The sequence below is a fragment of the Tamandua tetradactyla genome, chromosome 20 (assembly GCF_023851605.1).
Source record: "Tamandua tetradactyla isolate mTamTet1 chromosome 20, mTamTet1.pri, whole genome shotgun sequence".
Lineage (NCBI taxonomy): Eukaryota > Metazoa > Chordata > Mammalia > Pilosa > Myrmecophagidae > Tamandua > Tamandua tetradactyla.
In genome coordinates this window covers 59,343,978-59,362,509 of record NC_135346.1, presented here as the reverse complement: position 1 = coordinate 59,362,509, position 18,532 = coordinate 59,343,978, and positions in this window count along the sequence as shown.

Genomic DNA, 18,532 nt, shown 5'->3' with positions numbered 1-18,532 from the left:
GTAGTATTGATTCTTGAAAATGATTGTATTACCATATAGCTTTTACCATGTAACCACGTGATTGTGAAAACCTTGTGGCTGATGCTCCCTTTATCCAGGGTATCGACAGACAAGTAAAACAAATAAGGACAAATAAATAAATAAATAATAGTGGGGATAAGTACAGTGCAGTACTAGTGGTCAATGAGAGAGAGGGGTAAGGGGTATGAGATGTATGTTTTTTTCTTTTTTCTTTTTATGTCTTTTTCTGGAGTGATGCAAATGTTCTAAAAATGATCATGGTAATGAGTACACACCTATGTGATGATATTGTGAGCCACTGATTGTATACTTTGGATGAACTGTATGGTGTGTAAGATATCTCAATAAAAATATTCTTTTTTAAAAAGTTAAACCTGGATCTAATCAGGCCTCTAGAACTCATTTCCAGTTACAGATAATTGATGAATCAAGGTACAAGTTAAATGACACCCTAAGAAAGAGTAGTGGTTTGAAGCTCTACATTCACCAGAAGGACAAGTTCTTAAAGTTAATCCATTACTGTGGGTGTAGAGTCATTCTTAGGGTGTCATCCTTTGGATGAGATACTTCAGTTAAGGTGGGCCTCACCTCATTCAGCATAGCTTTTTTTTAAAAATGTTTTTCATTGTGAAATATAACATATATACAAAGCAAAAGCAATAATTTTCAAAGGACACTCCAACAAGTAGCTATAGGACAGATTTCATAGTTTGGTATGGGTTATCATTCCAGAGTTTCAGATTTTTCCTTCCAGCTATTCCAAAACACTGGAGGCCAAAAAAAAAATTGCTGTAATGATTCAGCAGTCATAGTCATTTGTAAAATCCTATTTTCTCTTTTAACTCCTCCTTTGATCCCTCTCCCATTCTACAAGGATCTTTAGGCCATGACATTTCTAACTTTTTCATGTTGAAAAGAGGTTTCAATAATACAGGATAGGGGGATGGAATTAGTTGACATTCTTGAAAAGGCAGGCCCATCTGGGATTCAGGACTTTATCTAGCCTAGGAACCCTCTGGATGTAATGGTTTTTAGGAATCAGCATAGGTCTAAATCCTCTTACTGGAATCCTTTATAAATGGAATGACGATAAATAGATACATAGATAGGTAGGCAGGTAGGTAGGTAGGTAGATAGATAGATAGATAGATAGATAGATAGATAGATAGATAGATAGATAGATAGATAGAAAGCAAGCCATGGAAGCAAGAAGCTTGAAAGCAATGAAACCTAGAAGAAAAGGGAATGACCAGCAGATGCCGCCATATGCCTTGCCATGTGGCAGAAGAGCCAAAGATAACCAGCAGCCCATCTTTGGGAAAAAATTATTGCCTTGATGATGCCTTGATTTGGACATTTTCTCAGCCTTAAAATTTAAGCCATAATTCCCATTGTGTAAGCTGAACCCATGTCATGGTATCTTCTTTGAGCAGCCTAGAAAACTGAAACAGAAAGCAGACTACCTTTGGTTGTGTCTCCTGGAATCACAGCTTAGTACACAGATTCTTCTGCAAGGGCTCTCAAGAAAAGCCTGTAAGCATGGTACTGGCATACAGATACATATATTGACCAATGGAATCGAATAGAGTGTTCAGATATAGACCCTCTCATCTATGGACAATTGATCTTTGATAAGGCAGGCAAGCCAACACACCTGGAACAGAACAGTCTCTTCAATAAATGGTGCCTAGAGAACTGGATATTCATATGCAAAAGAATGAAAGAGGACCCATATCTCATTCTGTATACAAAAGTTAACTCAAAATGGATCAAAGACCTAAACATTAGCTCTAAGGCCATAAAACAGTTAGAGGAAAATGAAGGGAAATATCTTATATATCTTATACTTGGAGGCGGTTTTATAGACCTTACACCCAAAGCAAGAGCACTGAAGAAAGAAAGAAAGAAATGGGAACTCCTCAAAATTAAACACTTTTGCGCATCAAAGAACTTCACCAAGAAAGTAAAAAGACAGCCTGCACATTGGGAAACAATATTTGGAAATTACATATCAGATAAAGGTCTAGTATACAGAATTTATAAAGAGATTGTTCAACTCAACAACAAAAAGACAGCCAATCCAATTACAAAATGGGAAAAAGACTTGAACAGACACTTCTCAGAAGAAGAAATATAAATGGCCAAAAGGCACATGAAGAGATGCTCAGCGTCCCTGGCCATTAGAGAAATGCAAATCAAAACCACAATGAGATATCATCTCACACCCACCAGAATGGCCATACCAACAAAACAGAAAATGACAAGTGCTGGAGAGGATGTGGAGAAAGAGGCACACTTATTCAGTGTTGGTGGGAATGTCAAATGGTGCAACCACTATGGAAGGCAGTTTGGCGGTTCCTCAAAAAACTGAATATAGAATTGCCATATGACTCGGCAATACCATTGCTAGGTATCTCCTCAAAGGACATAAGGGCAAAGACACAAACGGACATTTGCACACCAGTATTTTTAGCAGCATTATTTACAATTGCAAAGAGATGGAAACAGACAAAATGTCCATCAACAGACGAGTGGCTAAACAAACTCTGGTATATACATACGATGGAATATTATGCAGCTATAAGACAGAATAAAATTATGAAGTATGTGACAACATGGATGGACCTTGAGGACATTATGCTGAGTGAGATAAGCCAAAAACAAAAGGACAAATACTGTATGGTCTCACTAATATGAACTGACATTAGTGAATAAACTTGGAATATTTCGTTGGTAACAGAGACCATCAGGAGACAGAAACAGGGAAAGATATTGGGTAATTGGAGCTGAAGGGATACAGATTGTGCAACAGGACTGAATATAAAAACTCAGAAATGGATAGCACAATACTACCTAACTGTAATACAATTATGTTAAAACATTGAATGAAGCTGCATGTGAGAATGATAGAGGGAGGAGGGCTGGGGGCACAAACGAAATCATAAAGAAAGATAGATGATAAAGATTGAGATGGTATAATCTAGGAATGCCTAGAGTGTATAATAATAGTGACTAAATGTACAAATTTTTTAAATGTTTTTGCATGAGGAAGAACAAAGGAATGTCATTACTGCAGGGTGCTGAAAATAGATGATAATTAATATTTTAAATTTTCACCTTATGAGACTAAAGCAAGAAATGTTTATTTGGTACAAAATTCATATTTTGACTAGCGCATTTCCTAATATAACTTATGTAGATAGCTTGATTGAACATCATAAGTACTTGGAATCTTGTGTAAGACATGAGATTTTGTTGGTTTGTCCAGAGTTATGCCCCAATCAATCCCAGAGCGATTCGATCAGTGAGTGGGAAAGTATTTGCAAAGTCCCCTTGGGGGAATGGTGAGAACAGGGAGAAATTCAACTCCCCCAAGTTGAATTCTTGATATTTTCACAAGCAGTGTGGACAACCAAAGCTATAGGCTGAGCCCCCAGTCTTAGGGTTTGTTCATATGAAACTTAGCCACACAAAGGATAGGTCAAGTCTACTTAAAATTTAGGCCTAAGAGTCACCCCCAAGAGAGCCTTTTTTGTTGCTTAGATGTGGCCTCTCTCTCCAGCCAACACAACAAGAAAACTCACTACTCTCCCCCTGCCTACGTGGGACATGACTTCCAGGGATGTGGACCTTCCTGGCAATGTGGGACAGAAATCCCGGAGTGAGCTGAGACTCAGCATCAAGAGATTGAGAAAAACCCTAGAATGAGCTGAGAATTAACATCAAGGGATTGAGAGAACCTTCTCGACCAAAAGGGGGAAGAGTGAAATGAGACTAAGTGTCAAAGGCTGAGAGATTCCAAACAGAGTCGAGAGGTTATCCTGGAGGTTATTCTTACACATTAAGTAGATATCACCTTGTTGTTCAAGATGTAGTGGAGAGGCTGGAAGGAACTGACTGAAAATGTAGAGCTGTGTTCCAGTAGCCATGTTTCTTGACGATGATTGAACAATGATATAGCTTTCACAATGTGACTGTGTGATTGTGAAAACCTTGTGTCTGATGTTCCTTTTATCTACATATCAACAGATGAGAGGAACACATGGAATAAAAATAAATAATAGGGGGAACAAATGTTAAAATAAATTTAGTTTGAAATGCTAGTGATAAATGAAAGCGAGGGGTAGGGCGTATGGTATTTATAATCTTATTTTTCTGTTATTGTTTTATTTCTCTTTCTGTTGTCTTTTTATTTCTTTTTGTAAATCAATGCAAATGTTCTAAGAAATGATGAATATGCAACTATGTGATGATATTGAGAATTGCTGATTGTATATGTAGAATGGAATGATATGTTAATATTTTTGTTTGTTCATTGTTTATTTTTTTAATTAATTAAAAAATGGCAGAAAAAAATTTTTGTTAACTTTATTATTGTGAAATATATATACAAAAAAGTAATAAATTTCCAAGTACATTTTAACAAGTAGCTATAGAACATATTTTAAAGTTTGGTATGGGTTACAGTTCTAATATTTTTCGTTTTTTCTTCTACCTGCTCCAAATCACTGGAGATCAAAGAAATATCAATATAATGATTCAGCAGATATAATCATTTGTTAAATCCTATCTTCTCTGTTATACTCTACCTTCTCTTTTTTGTCTGTGATAAATAGCATATATATATAAAACCAATAAATTTCAAAATACATCACAACAATTAGTTGTAGAACACATTTCAGAGTTTGGTATGGGTTACAATTCCACAATTTAAGGTTTTTACTTCTAGTTGTTCTGAGATACTGAAGACTAAAAGAAATATCAATCTAATGATTCAGCAATCATATTCGTTTGTTAAATCCTACCTTCTCTGTATAATTCCACCATCACCTTTGATCTTTTTTCCACTCTTTAGGGGTAAGATTTTCATAATAATTTTAAAGGAATAAATGGGGTGGAGGAATGAGGCCCCATTAAGCACAACTCTTTCACCAACCACCCACTCTCTTCCAGTTCCAGGTGAAGTTCCAGGCCATTGCTGCCTGTTGGGCTCTATCTGTCCACATCCCTGGGGGATTGAGGAGTTGACAGCAGGTAATGATGATGGAAAAAAAAACAAGTACCTGAAGAAGCAGTCAGAACAGGCTAAGCCACTTGCAGGACCGGAACTGTAGACAAGTCCCTTATCCGATTAAGTCATTTTCCATTGTATATATTAAAAATAATTTCTACCTCAAATTGATTGTGAGGCTTAAGTAAAACAAGGGAGGAAATCCTGGCACACTGTAGGTATCACCTCTTTTTGCCATGTGTCATGTAGATATAAGTGACTGCGCAAACATCTGAACACACATGTGTAAGTGACTTGATGTTGGTGGGAAAATTAGGAACACAATACAACCAAACCCATTTCTGCCATCTTTGGGGGCATAAGTCCCCCAGGGAGGTGGGAAGCCAGTGTCTTGCCCTCTGGATGCACGATCTGAATCAAATGGATGTCTTCTGCATCTGTTTCTCATCCAAAGTCCAGGCTCTTCCCTGACACCTTTGTGCAATCAGTTAACTCCACCTAGAACATTCAATGTTTCTATCGTCCAGAGGAGAGCATGGACATCTGTCATCCTGGCATTTGAGGCCCCACCACAGTTCTCCCCAGCCTCTTCTCCTCTGAAGAGTGACTCAGGATCAATACTTGGTGGAATAAGTGTTCCAGATGCCACGGGGTTTTCCCACCATGGTGCCTTACCATCTTTCCCACCTTCTTCAGTCAAGAAAAATGCACGATTTCCTAATATAACTTATGTGGACAGCTTAATTGAACACCATAGGTACATGGAACCTTGAGTAGGGCATAAGATTTTGTAGGTTTGTCCAGAGTGATGCCCCAATAAATCCCAGAGTGATTTGAACAGTGAGTAAAAAAGTATTTGCAAAGTCCCCTTCAGGGAATGATGAGAAAGGGGGAAAATTCAACTTCCCCAAGTGGAGAATTCTTGATATTCTCACAAGCAGTGTGGACAACCAAAGCAATAGGCTGAGTCCCCAGTCTTTGGGTTTGTTCATATGACACTTAACCCCACAAAGGACAGGCTAAGCCTACTTAAAATTAGGCCTAAGAGTCACCCCCAGAGAACCTCTTTTGTTGCTCAAATGTGGCCTCTCTCTCTCAGCCAACATGACAAGCAAACTCACTGCCCTCCCCCTCTCTACGTGGGACATGTCTCCCAGGGGTCACATGACCTTCCTGGTAATGTGGGACAGAAATCCTAGAATGAGCTGGGACTCAGCATCAAGGGATTGAGAAAAGCTTCTCAACCAAAAGGCAGAATAGCAAAATTAGACAAAATAAAGTATCAACGGCTGAGAGATTCCAAACAGAGTCAAGAGGTTATCCTGGAGGTTATTCTTATGCATTATATAGATATCACCTTTTTAGTTAAGGTGTAATGGAGAGGCTGGAGGGAGCTGCCTGAAAATGTTGAGCTGTGTTCCAGTAGCCGTGTTTCTTGAAGGTGATTGTATAATAATATAGCTTTCGCAATGTGAATGGGTGATTGGGAAAAAAAAAAGTACATACTGTAATAGTGACACACTAAAGAAATTTGGATTTAGTGCAAAGTCAGAAAGTATTGCAAAAGTATTTCAGAGTCAAAATTCTCCCTACACAGAAACACCTCATTACTGTCACTGAGCCACTAAACAGTCATGATGTGTTACACAATCAATGGTCTCCAGGGGATAAGACATCTTCTGTGATCATTTTCAGTCTACTTAGTTTTAACAACTCTTAAGAATAATCTAAAGGGGCTTTTCAACACAAGTTAAGGAATCTTAAGTCAGCAAGTTTTACATGCTTCAGGATATATGTAACCAGAAACTCAGATTCACAAGTGGAAACATCTAGGCCAGCATCTCCAACACAGGGAGTACCAGACAATACAGTAGCGCCCAAAAGGGAAATACGAGAGTATCTAGGATGTTTTCCTCTCTTCTTAATTCCATTTTCACTATGTAAAATTTTATAATGTGGATAATAAAAATGCAGCCATGTGTGTTTAAGCAAAAAAAAAAAAAAGAAGAATGCACAATCCAAATGTCCTTTCTTCTGTAAGGCCTTCAGTGGCCACCTCAGGTACTAGTCCATCCTGAATCCCTGCCATATCATGCAGCACTGTGGTTCATTTATGCCTGAGCCCTCACCTGGCTGGGGAGGCCCCTAGCCCAGGAACCGGCTCTCCTTCTACAGACCAGCATGGCATGGGGGACAGCGTTAAGGAAGGCTTGTTGGCTGTCCCGAGGGCCAGATCCTCTGCATTGTCCTCGTCATCTATGTCCAGTTTTGCCAAATTATAAGATGTTTTTTAAAACCACACTCCTCTCTATACCCAAGCCATGATCTCGACTCTAACATTCTTAATTTATCTCCTAGGTTACTGTAACAGCATCTCTCCTTGGAGAGGAAGGAATAAAAAGAGTCTTACTGGCAAATTCAAGAAGTGAGAGAAGCTCCAATTCTCAAACAGCAGAGAGTTCATGGGGTAACATAAAAGGAGAAAATCAATAAGAGCAATGACAGTTGAGGCTGGGGAACAAGCAGGGGTCAGACCACCCAAGGCTTCCTGTCCAAAAAGCCAGTGGCAGGGTTGACTGGAGAAATGATGCATACATCTTAGAGCCATTTTCTCCCTATGTTGTAAAAGATGAATTGGAAGAGGAAAGGTACAGTGATCCCAGAAAAAGACACCATTTTTGAGCAGGTCAATAAGAGCTGGACAGTGTCCATTGGATTTGACACCCAAGATATCCCTGCTGACTTTGTCAAGAGCAATTTTTTCAAGTGGTGAAGAGAAGATCAACTTGCCAAAGGCTGAAGAGAGACAGTGAGATGGAGAATGACAAGGACAAGATGAGAGGGGAGGAGAGAGGCAGCATTATGCCCGCAGTGCAGAGGACCTAATGAATTTTCTTTTAAATAAGGCAGAAGCGGATTGTATATATATTTTTAAATTTATTTATTAATTTAAAAAATTAAGAACAAACAAACAAAAACATTAACATATCATTCCGTTCTACATATATAATCAGTAATTCTCAATAGGATTGCATATTTTTATGAGAGGTTGGAGTTATAGGAAATAGCAGTGTGCTGGTTTGAAAGGATTTGTGTACCCTAGAAAAGCCATGTTTTAATCCTAATCAATCTTGTGAGAGCAACCATTTCTTTTAATCCCTATTCAGTACTGTATGTTGGAAACTTGATTAGGTTATCTCCTCGGAGACATGACTCATCCAGTTGTGGGTATTAAACTTGATTAGATGAAGTAGTAACTCTACCCATTCCAGTTGGGTCTTGATTACTTTACTGGAATCCTTTAAAAAAGGAAACATTTTGGAGAGAGTCCCTTTTTAGAGCAACGAAGTGGAGAGCCCACGCCGCCAGAGACCTTTGGAGATGAAGACGGAAAACACCCCTGGGGGAGCTTCATGAGGCCTGGAGGAAAGATAGCAGATGCTGCCATATTCACCACAGGCCTTTCCAGTTGAGAGAGAAACTCTGAACTTCATCAGCCTTTCTTGAGTGAAAGTAGCCTCTTGTTAGTGCCTTAATTTGGACATTTTTATAGATTCACTTTAATTGGGACATTTTCATGGCCTTAGAACTGTAAACTAGCAACTTAATAAATTCCCGCTTTGTAAAAGCCATTCCATTTCTGGTATATTTCATTCCAGCAGCTAGCAAAGTAGAACAAGCAGTGAGGGGTAAAAGAGCCAGGTCTCTGGAAAGACATAAGGGAGAGAGACCCATGCACAAGTGAGTGTTTTAGACTCAGAGGGAGGAGGGAAGCCTTTCCTGTAGTCCTAGGAGGGATGAAGACAGAGCAAAGGATGGGAAGGGAAGGGAAACCTGGTGCTTCCATCAGCTCCCTATCCATACCCAGTGTGCTGGCTTGAAAGGATGTATGTCCCCTAGAAAAGCCATGTTTAAATCCTATTCCCATTTTGTAAAGGCAGCCGTTTCTTCTAATCCCTATTTAGTATTGTATGTTTGAAATGTAATTAGATCATCTCCCTGGAGATGTGATTTAATCAAGAGTGGTTGTTAAGCTGGATTAGGTGACAACATGTCTCCAATAATTTGGGTGGGTCTTGAGAAGTTTCTGGAGTCCTATAAAAGAATAAACATTTTGGAGAATGAGAGATTCAGAGACAGCAGAGCAGAACAACATAGCCACAAGAAGCAGAGTCCACCAGCTAGTGACCTTTGGAGATGAAGAAGGAAAGCGCCTCCTGGGGAGCCTCATGAAACAGGAAACCAGGAGAAGAAGCTAGCAGATGACACCGTGTTCACCATGTGCCCTTCCAGATGAGAGAGGAACCCTTACCGTGTTCACCATGTGTTTTTCCAGATGAGAGAAACTCTGACTCTGTTCGCCATGTGCCCTTCCACTTGAAAGAGAAACCCTGAACTTCATCGCCCTTCTTGAATCAAGGTATCTTTCCCTGAATGCCTTAGTTTGGACATTTATATAGACTTGCTTTAATTGGGACATTTTCTTGGCCTTAGAACTGTAAACTAGCAACTTATTAAATTCCCCTTTTTAAAAGCCATTCCATTTCTGGTATATTGCATTCCAGGAGCTAGTAAGCTAGAACACCCAGGAATAAGCCTAGGGACCAAGAGTTTCCCATCATGGGGAATTCAGTAGGAAAGAAGGGACGTCCTCTGAGCTGATAACAAGCTGGGATGCCAGTACCCTCTCCCCTGTGACTCACGTATTCCTCTAAACAGCTCTGGCCAGTTGGCAACATGCATCCTGAATTCAGATGTGGACCCGGCACTTAGAGAGAAAAGGGCTCACACAGAGTGGACTACCAGCCCTGCTTCCCAACCTTCCTTCTGCCACTCTCCCCACACCCTTGATTGGCCTCCCTCCCACATTGACCCCCCAGAGCCTCCCATCAGTGACAGGTCAAGACATTCTACAACCTCCAAGAGCCTCATCCCATCCTTAGCCCCACCTGAGACTTATTGGGCATGGGAGGGGTCCACCTTGAGTCAATGGACAAATCCTTTTCCTGGAGGCTGCTGAGAAGGCAGTTGGACACAGACACCAGCAAAGACCAAGGACCCAGCAGGAGGGCATCCTCACTTAATCTCACCTGCCCCTCCCTGACCTACCCAACTGGGGCATAGGGAGAGGGCAGGGCAAGCCCTTTCTGGAAGGAGGTCTACCCTTCACTGGCCACAGGCCATTCAGGACTCCAACCCTCCTACCCTAAGCAGAAAGAAAAAGAACAACACGAAACAGGACAGCCTTGACTTGTTCTGTGGGAAGGAAGGAAGTACTCAGGGGCAGGGTCCCACAGGACTGGTGGATAGGGATGGTTTCCCGGGTTGGGAAAGGGAGCTATAAAGGACAGCAGAAACCTGCGTTTCTCCACCTACCTTTCTTCTGTCTTGCTTATTTTTCAAACAGATTGGGGGCCCATCAAGAGCCTGGTTCTAACTTTAACAGTGGGTGTGTTAGCTTGAAGCTGTTGTGTATCCCAGAAAAGATCATGTTCTTTTAATCAATTCCTGTCGGTGTAGCTCTATCGTGAAGGGGACTTGATTCAGTTATTTCAATTAATTCAAAATGGGTCGTAATTCTCTTACTGGAGTCCTTTATAAGAGGATAAAACACAGGAAAAGTCCCAGAGAAGCTCATGGAGAAGCAGCCAGAAGCTGAGAGCAATGAAACCCGAGAGAGAAGGACCAGCAGACACTGCCATATGCCTTGCCATGGGACAGAGGAGCCCCAGATCGCCAGCGACTTTTCTTTGGGGAGAAGGTATCATCCTATTGATGCCTTAATTTGGACATTTTCACAGCTTTAGAACTGTAAACTTGTAAGCTAATAAATTCCCACTTTAAAAAGCCAGTCCAATTCTGGTACATTGCATTTCATCAGCTTTAGTAAACCAAAGCAGCAGGGAAGCACCTGAATAAAACTCTCTCTTTGCCAGAGAAGAGCGCATAGTTGGCTCCCATACACAGAATTCTGATGCAGAGAGGCAGTCAGGGCCATATTGGGGGAAATGAATGAATAATGGTGGTGGGGTGAGGGAGCTTTCAGCAGGGTGGAACCTTAAAGTCTCCCAGGCACAGGGCAGAGGTCGAGGTGAGAGGAAGCCTTTGGGCCAAAAGCCACAGCCCTGAGCACCCAGGACACAGCGTGATAAGGACCTGAAAGCACGCGTCTCAAAGGGACAACAAGGCAGAACAAGGGGGCAGCAGCACTGGGATGCGTTCTGTCGTGTTGGGCAGAAACTGTCCTCTCCAGCAGTCAAGAGCTTGTTCTGTCCCCTTGTACAGGCTCCTATTTCTTCAATCAGTGGCTCCTGGAGAATTCCTAAAAATCTCCAGTTTAAGGAATCCCAATGGAATATCCCAGTAGACAGAAGGAAGTGTTATATGGAAACACACACCCAAGGATAAACATTGAGAAGTTTACTGCTATGTTAGTTGTTAACAGTACCTAATTAGTTCTTTTCCATCGAGGCCCATGAACAGATTTTCTCTGATGTCTTTTCCATGAGACCAAATCTCCAGGTTTCAGATCATGCAGATGCTGCTTAGGTGGGTGTTTTGGAAATGTACCTTGTACCCATTCACGATAAATCTGGAGGTACCATATGAATCCCTTGTGGTATTCAGTTGCATTAGCCTGTAACAGGACAGAATCTAGGACTGGAAGTGAAATTTCCAAATGCATGAAGCAGCCTGTTATTTACTCATAAGAAGATAAACTTGAAGGCCTTGGACTTTCAAGGGTTCTTGAGAGCTTTTAATATTGTACTTCTAGAATTCCATTAGTTCACTTCATTTTGCCTTAAGCTTATGGATGAGGACAATGCAGTTTCTAAGGAAAGGTTAAAGTTTTGCAGAGTTTTAAAATAACAATATTAGAGAAAGGGAGGTCCCTGTTACTTCAGAGGTAAGATTCTATTCTCCTCAGGTAACAGCGAAGCATCTCAAGATTCATTAATTCCCCATCCATTGTATAGGGGTTCTTGTTGAGGCCACATAATCTTTGTTTCTAAAGCATTTTGAAGTAACAGACTAACCTCAAACTGTACACCTCCTGTCAGAGTAAATATTTATTCTTTTGTCAGCTGGCAGGTCTGGATAAGAAGAATTAACTTTGTCATCTAAAATGACTTAATGTCTGTGATAGATTTAATTTCAAGAGTAAATTTAAGTCTGTGACAGTATGGCTTGCTTGGAAGATTTTTGTTTAAAAACCTTATAGGCTGAGCCCCCAATCTTGGGGGTTGTTTATATGAAATTTAACCCCACAAAGGGTAAGCTAAGCCTACTTAAAATTAGGCATAGAGTCACCCCCAAGAGAACCTCTTTTGTTGTTCAGATGTGGCCTCTCTCTCCAGCCAACACAACAAGCAAAGTCGCTGCCCTCCCCCTCTCTTCATGGGACATGACTCCCAGGAGTGTGGATCTTCCTGGCAATGTGGGACAGAAATCCTAGAATGAGCTGAGACTCAGCACCAAGGAATTGAGAAAACCTTCTCGACCAAAAGGGAGAAGAGTGAAATGAGACAAAATAAAGTGTTAATGGCTGAGAGATTCCAAACAGAGTCAAGAGGTATCCTGGAGGTTATTCATACACATTAAATAGATATCACCTTTTATGTTACGGTGCTAACAGAGAGGCTGGAGGGAACTGGCTGAAAATGTAGAGCTGTGTTCCAGTAGCCATGTTTCTTGAAGATGATTGTATGATGATATAGCTTTTGCAATGTGACTGCATGATTCTGAAAACCTTACGTCTGATTCTTCTTTTATTTACCTTATGGACAGATGAGTAAAACATATGGATTAAAAATAAATAAATAATAGGCAGGTAAGAAAAGGAATGCGGGTGAAATAAAGTTTCATACAGACAGAAGAATTTCTCATCAGCAAACCCTCACTAAGGGAAATTCCAAAGTGTGTACGTTAGGTGGAAAGAAAAAAAAAAGGTTATCCTGGAGGTTATTCTTACGCATTAAATAGATATCACCTGTTTAGTTAAAGTGTAATGGAGAGGCTAGAGGGAAGTGCCTGAAAATGTAGAGCTGTGTTCCAATAGCTATATTTCTTGAAGATAATTGTATAATGATACAGCTTTCACAGTGTGACTGTGTGATTATGAAAACCTTGTGTCTGATGCTCCTTTTATCTACCTTATCAACAGACAAATAAAACATGGATTAAAAATAAATAAATAGTAGGGGGAACAAATGTTAAAATAAATTTAGTAGATTGAAATGTTAGTGATCAATCAAAGGGAGGGGTAAGGGGTATGATATGCATGAATTTTTTTCTGTTGTCTTTTTATTTCTTTTTCTGAATTGATGCAAATGTTCTAAGAAATTATCATGATGATGAATATACTACCATGTGATGATATTGTGAGTTATTGATTATATACCAAGAATGGAATGCTCATATGGTAAGAATGTTTGTGTTTGTATGTGGTTATGTTTCATAAATAAATTTAAAAAATTTTTAAATTAAAAAAAATCTTGTAAGTATGAAATATTAACAAACAAATTTAAGTCAGGGATATCCAAGGGTGTTTCTAGAAGGTCCTTCAAAGGGCAGAGTTCTGACAGTTCTCAAGTAATTGAGTCAATATCAATTTTGTTTCTGTTTTTTTTTAGAATTTTGATGAACAAAAAAGGGACAGGATCTGTGAATCCAGAATCCTAGAAAAGATCTTCTGGCATACAGTTTTTATACCAGTCTCCATATTTAAACATGAGTATGTGTTTTTTTACCTTGAAAAGCACAAAATTATTGAAAAATATTTATTCATTTCAGCATATTTTACTTATGTATAATTAACCTATGAAGATAAATTCTTTGTCAGACTTTTAAAAATATTAATTTTGATGAACAAAATAACTCATAACAGCTTTGAATTAATTAAATTTTCATAATTTTAGATAACCCAATTATATAGCATGAAGTAGAAAACTTTGTTTTACCTAAAGCCCATTTTAGGAAACCCAAAGGTAGTTTAGACATATTAAACAGAGATATTATTCTGAATTTGGGATCTAAATTTTGGAAAAGCAAAACCAAGAATAGCTGTTGGAAGAGACAAGATATGTCCTAAGCATTTAAGGACAAAATACTTAGAAGGAACATTGTAAAACCACATAGCAATAAAAATCATTATTAAGAACTTAACTTTTTTTTTTGGAACAAGAAATCTTTTCAAGAATGACTTAATCCAGGATGAATATCTCTCTGGCAATGTGGGATACAATACCCAGGGAACGGAGCCTGGCCCTGGCACCTTGGGATCAACAATGCCTTTCTGACCAAAAGGGGGGAAAGAATTGTAACAAATAAGGTATCAGTGGTTGAGACAGTTCAAATAGAGTCAAGTAGCTACTCTGGAGGCTGCTCTTACGCAAGCTTCAGCTAAACATTGCTACTTAACACGGTTTGCCAACCCCAACCAAAACCATTCCTGCCAACCCTAAAGAACACGGAGGGCTTTATCTGAAACCCTGCAAAGGTTCCATGTACTATGATTACTTTATAGAAGCCAACAACCTCCAGATGGGTTCCTAGATCAGGTAAGTCCTGAAATGCAGAGGGGCCAGCCTCTCCAGAACATCAACTAGTTCCATCCACTTATCCCGTATAATCTAGACAGCCCTTTCCAACATGAAAAAGTTAGAATGGGCAGGCCCAAATACCCCTAAAGACTGGGAGAAAAGATCAAAGGAGAAGGTGAGGTTTTAACAGAGAAGACAGGATTTAACAAATGACTCTGAGTGCTGAATCATTACATTGCTATTTCTTTTGGTCTCCAGTGTCTTGGAGCAGCTAGAAGTAAAAACCTAGAATTGTGGAACTGTAACCCATACCAAACTCTGAAATCTGCTCTACAACTAATTGTTGCGGCGTACTTTGAAATTTATTGCTTTTTTGTTTATATGTTATTTTTCACAATAAAAAAAAAAAGAATGACTTAAGAGGACAGTTAGGGGAACGCGGTGGAACAGGAAGCTCCAGGAATCAGTCCCTCCACCAAAACAATCAACAAACTGGCAGGAATGTCTGAATCAACTTTTTTGGAATTCTGGAGGCTAGTGGAACACATGCACCACCCAGGGAGGAGGGGAATAAAGAGGCTGGTAAAAATCAGTGAATTTCCCCTTCCACGTAGTGGGACTGTCCACAACCCCCAACTGTGTGGCAGGCAGCTGTGGGGACTGCAGCCAGCATTCCAGGGTATGCAACAAAGACCTTGCCTTCCAGAAATCAGGGATGTGTGCTCTCATTGCTGCGCACTGCTTTTGATTGCTGAGGGCCAATGCAGGATGGGGGCAGGGTGGGGGTGGGGGGAGACCAGGCAGGGGAGGGAGTGGGGTACATTGTTTCAACCCTCTAAAAGCTGAAGGAGTGTCCCTGCAGTGGAGAACATTTAAACAGAAAGTACCTTTTTTTTTTTCCCTTTGGTCTTCTTTGTTTTTTTCCTTTACCCATCTGAGAGCAAAATAGTTTGGAAAAGTGACAAATGGGCGGCTGCAGTCCAGACTAGCAAAATACCAGCGATCCCTGAAGAGTGGGAGTATTAAATTTCTGAAGTTACCACAATATAAGACTCAGAATGTCTAGTTCTCATTAAAAAAATATGAAATACACAAAGAAACAGACAGCAAAACTCATTCACAAGAGAAAAGAATTTGAGAGAAACCATCACTAAAGGAGCTCATACATTGGAGCTATTAGTCAAAGACTAAATCAACTGTCTTCAATATGTTCAATAAACTAAAGGAAACCATGGACAAAGAACTAAAAGACCAGGAGGTGCGAGGGTAGCTCAGTGGCAAAATTCTTGCCTGCCATGTGAGAGACCCAGGTTCGATTCCCGGTCCATGCACTTCTCCCAAAAAACAAACAAACCAAACAAACAAACAAACAAAATTCAACAAATGGTGCTGCAATAATGGAATACTTACATGGAAAAAGAACGAAATGTTACCAGGCCATACAGCATGTTCAAAAAAAAAAGAACTAAAGGGTTCTTTTTAGCTCTAAATATAAGAGCTAAAACAGTAATATTCTTAGAACTGAAAACATAAGGGAAATTTTTCAGGACATTGTATTCAGCAACAGATTTTTAGATATGACATCAAAAGCATGAGCGACAAAAAAATAAATAAATTGGGCTTCCCCTGAGCAGCCAAATTAAAAAATATGGAACTATTGGGCGGGCCACGATGGTTCAGCAGGCAGAGTTCTCACCTGTCATGCTGGAGACTCGGGTTCGATTCCCGGTGACTGTCCATGCAAAAAATATATATATTTAAATTTTTAATTAAAAATTATATATATATATATATATATATATATATATATATATATATATATGGAACTATTAAACTTTCCCATCTGGGAAACCTGTGGTACCCTTTCCAATATTGGTGACTTCCAAGAAAAGGGGCCAAGCCCATGATTTTGAGACCTTCCAGTGTGAAACTTGTTTATGTAGTGGAGAAGCTAAGCCAATCTATAATGAGGCCTAAGAGTTGCTGCTGCAGGAAACCTCTTTTGTAGCTCAGCTGTGGCCTCTTTCTCTAAGCACAGCTCTGCCAGGAAAATCATTGCCTTCACCACTACATGAGACATCACATACGGGGTTGAAAATCTCCAACATGGGACAGAATTCCCAGGGATGAGTCTGGCCCTGGCACCGGGTGATTGCCGACACTTTCTTGACCAAAAGAGGGAAAAGAAGAGTAACAAAATAAGGTATCAGTGGCTAAGGGATATCAAATAGAGTTGAGAGGCTATTCTGGAGGCTACTCTTATGCAAGCTTCAGCTAGATATTGCTAATTGCCTTGGTTTTCCAAATCCCAACCAACATCATTCCTGTTAAGTCTTAAGAACACCTAGGGCTCCAACTGACTCTACAAAAATTTCATGCACTAAGTTTACTTTCCAGAAACCTATAACCTCCAGAGGGTTCCCAGGCTAGATAACCAGAGGGGGCCAGCCTCTCTGAGATCATCAACTAATTACGCCCCCCTATCCTTTATGTCAACACCCCTTCTCAACAGGAAAAGATTAGAAAGGGTATTCCCCAAAGGTCCCTATAGATTAGGAAAAGGATCAAAGGAGATGGAGGAGTTGTAACAGAGAAAATAGGATTTAACAAATGAGTATGGCTGCTGAATCGCTATATTGATATTTTTTTAGCCTCCAGTGTTTTGAACCAGCTAGAAATATCTGAAATAATTAATGGCAACCTACAACAAACTCTGAAATCTGTTCTGTAACTACTTGTTTAAACGTACTTTGAAATTATTGCTTTTTCTTTCTTTTTTCGGTATATATATTTCACCATAAAAATAAATGAATAAACAAATTGAACTTCATCAAAATTTAAAACTTTTGTGCATCAAAGGACATTATAAAGAAAGTGAAAAGACAACCTATGGAATGGAAGAAAAGTTGCAAACCATGTATCTGTTAAGAGTGTAAGATCTATAATATATAAAGAACTCCTACAACTCAAAAACAAAAGGCATACAACCCAATTTTTATAATGGGCAAGGGATTTGAATAGACATTTCTCCAAATAAGATATACAATGGCCAAAAAGCACATGAAAATATGCTCAATCATGTTAGCCATTACGGAAATGTAAACCAAAACTCCTGTGAGGTACCACTTCACATCCACTAGATTGACTATTATTTTTTAAATGGAAAAGAACAAGTGTCCATAGGAATGAGGGGAAAGTGAAACCTTCATGTGTTGCTGTTGGGAAGGTAAAATGGTGCAGCCTCTGTGCAAAACAGTATGGCCACGCCTCAAGAACATATATAGAATTACCGTATAATCCAGAAATCCCACTCCTAGGTAAATAACCAGAAGACTTGAAAGCAGGGACTCGGAATACCTGTACACAAATGGTTACAGCAGCCAAAGTGTGGAAACAACAAGCATCCACCAACAGAAAAACAGATAAACAAAATGTGGTGTACATGTACAATAGAATAGTATTCAGCCACTAGAAGGAATGAAGCTCTGACGCGTGCTACAGCATGGATGAAGCTTGAAAGCATTATGCTAAGTGAAAGAAGCCAGAAACCAGAGGACAACTAATTTTGTATGATTCCACTTGCAAGCAGTATCTAGGAAAGGAAAATTCATAGCCGCAGAGTGGTTTAGGGGCTGGGAGCAGAGAGAATGGGGAGTTATCACTTAATGGGTACAGAGTTTCTCTTTGGAATGATGTAAGTGTTCTGGAAATGAATAATAAAGGAGGTTTCACAATGATGTCAATGAACTTAATGTCATTGAATTGTACACTTAAAAATGGTTAAAATGGATTCATTATGTATATTTTATGATGATAAACACGTTTAAAATGATTTGAGCATGTTAAAAGTAACCAAGAGTTAATAGAATAATTTGATGACAAAAAGGGACCCATGTTATCTTTAACATAATATAAATGTCATTTTGCAGAAAACAGATCCAAACTCTAACTTTCTGTA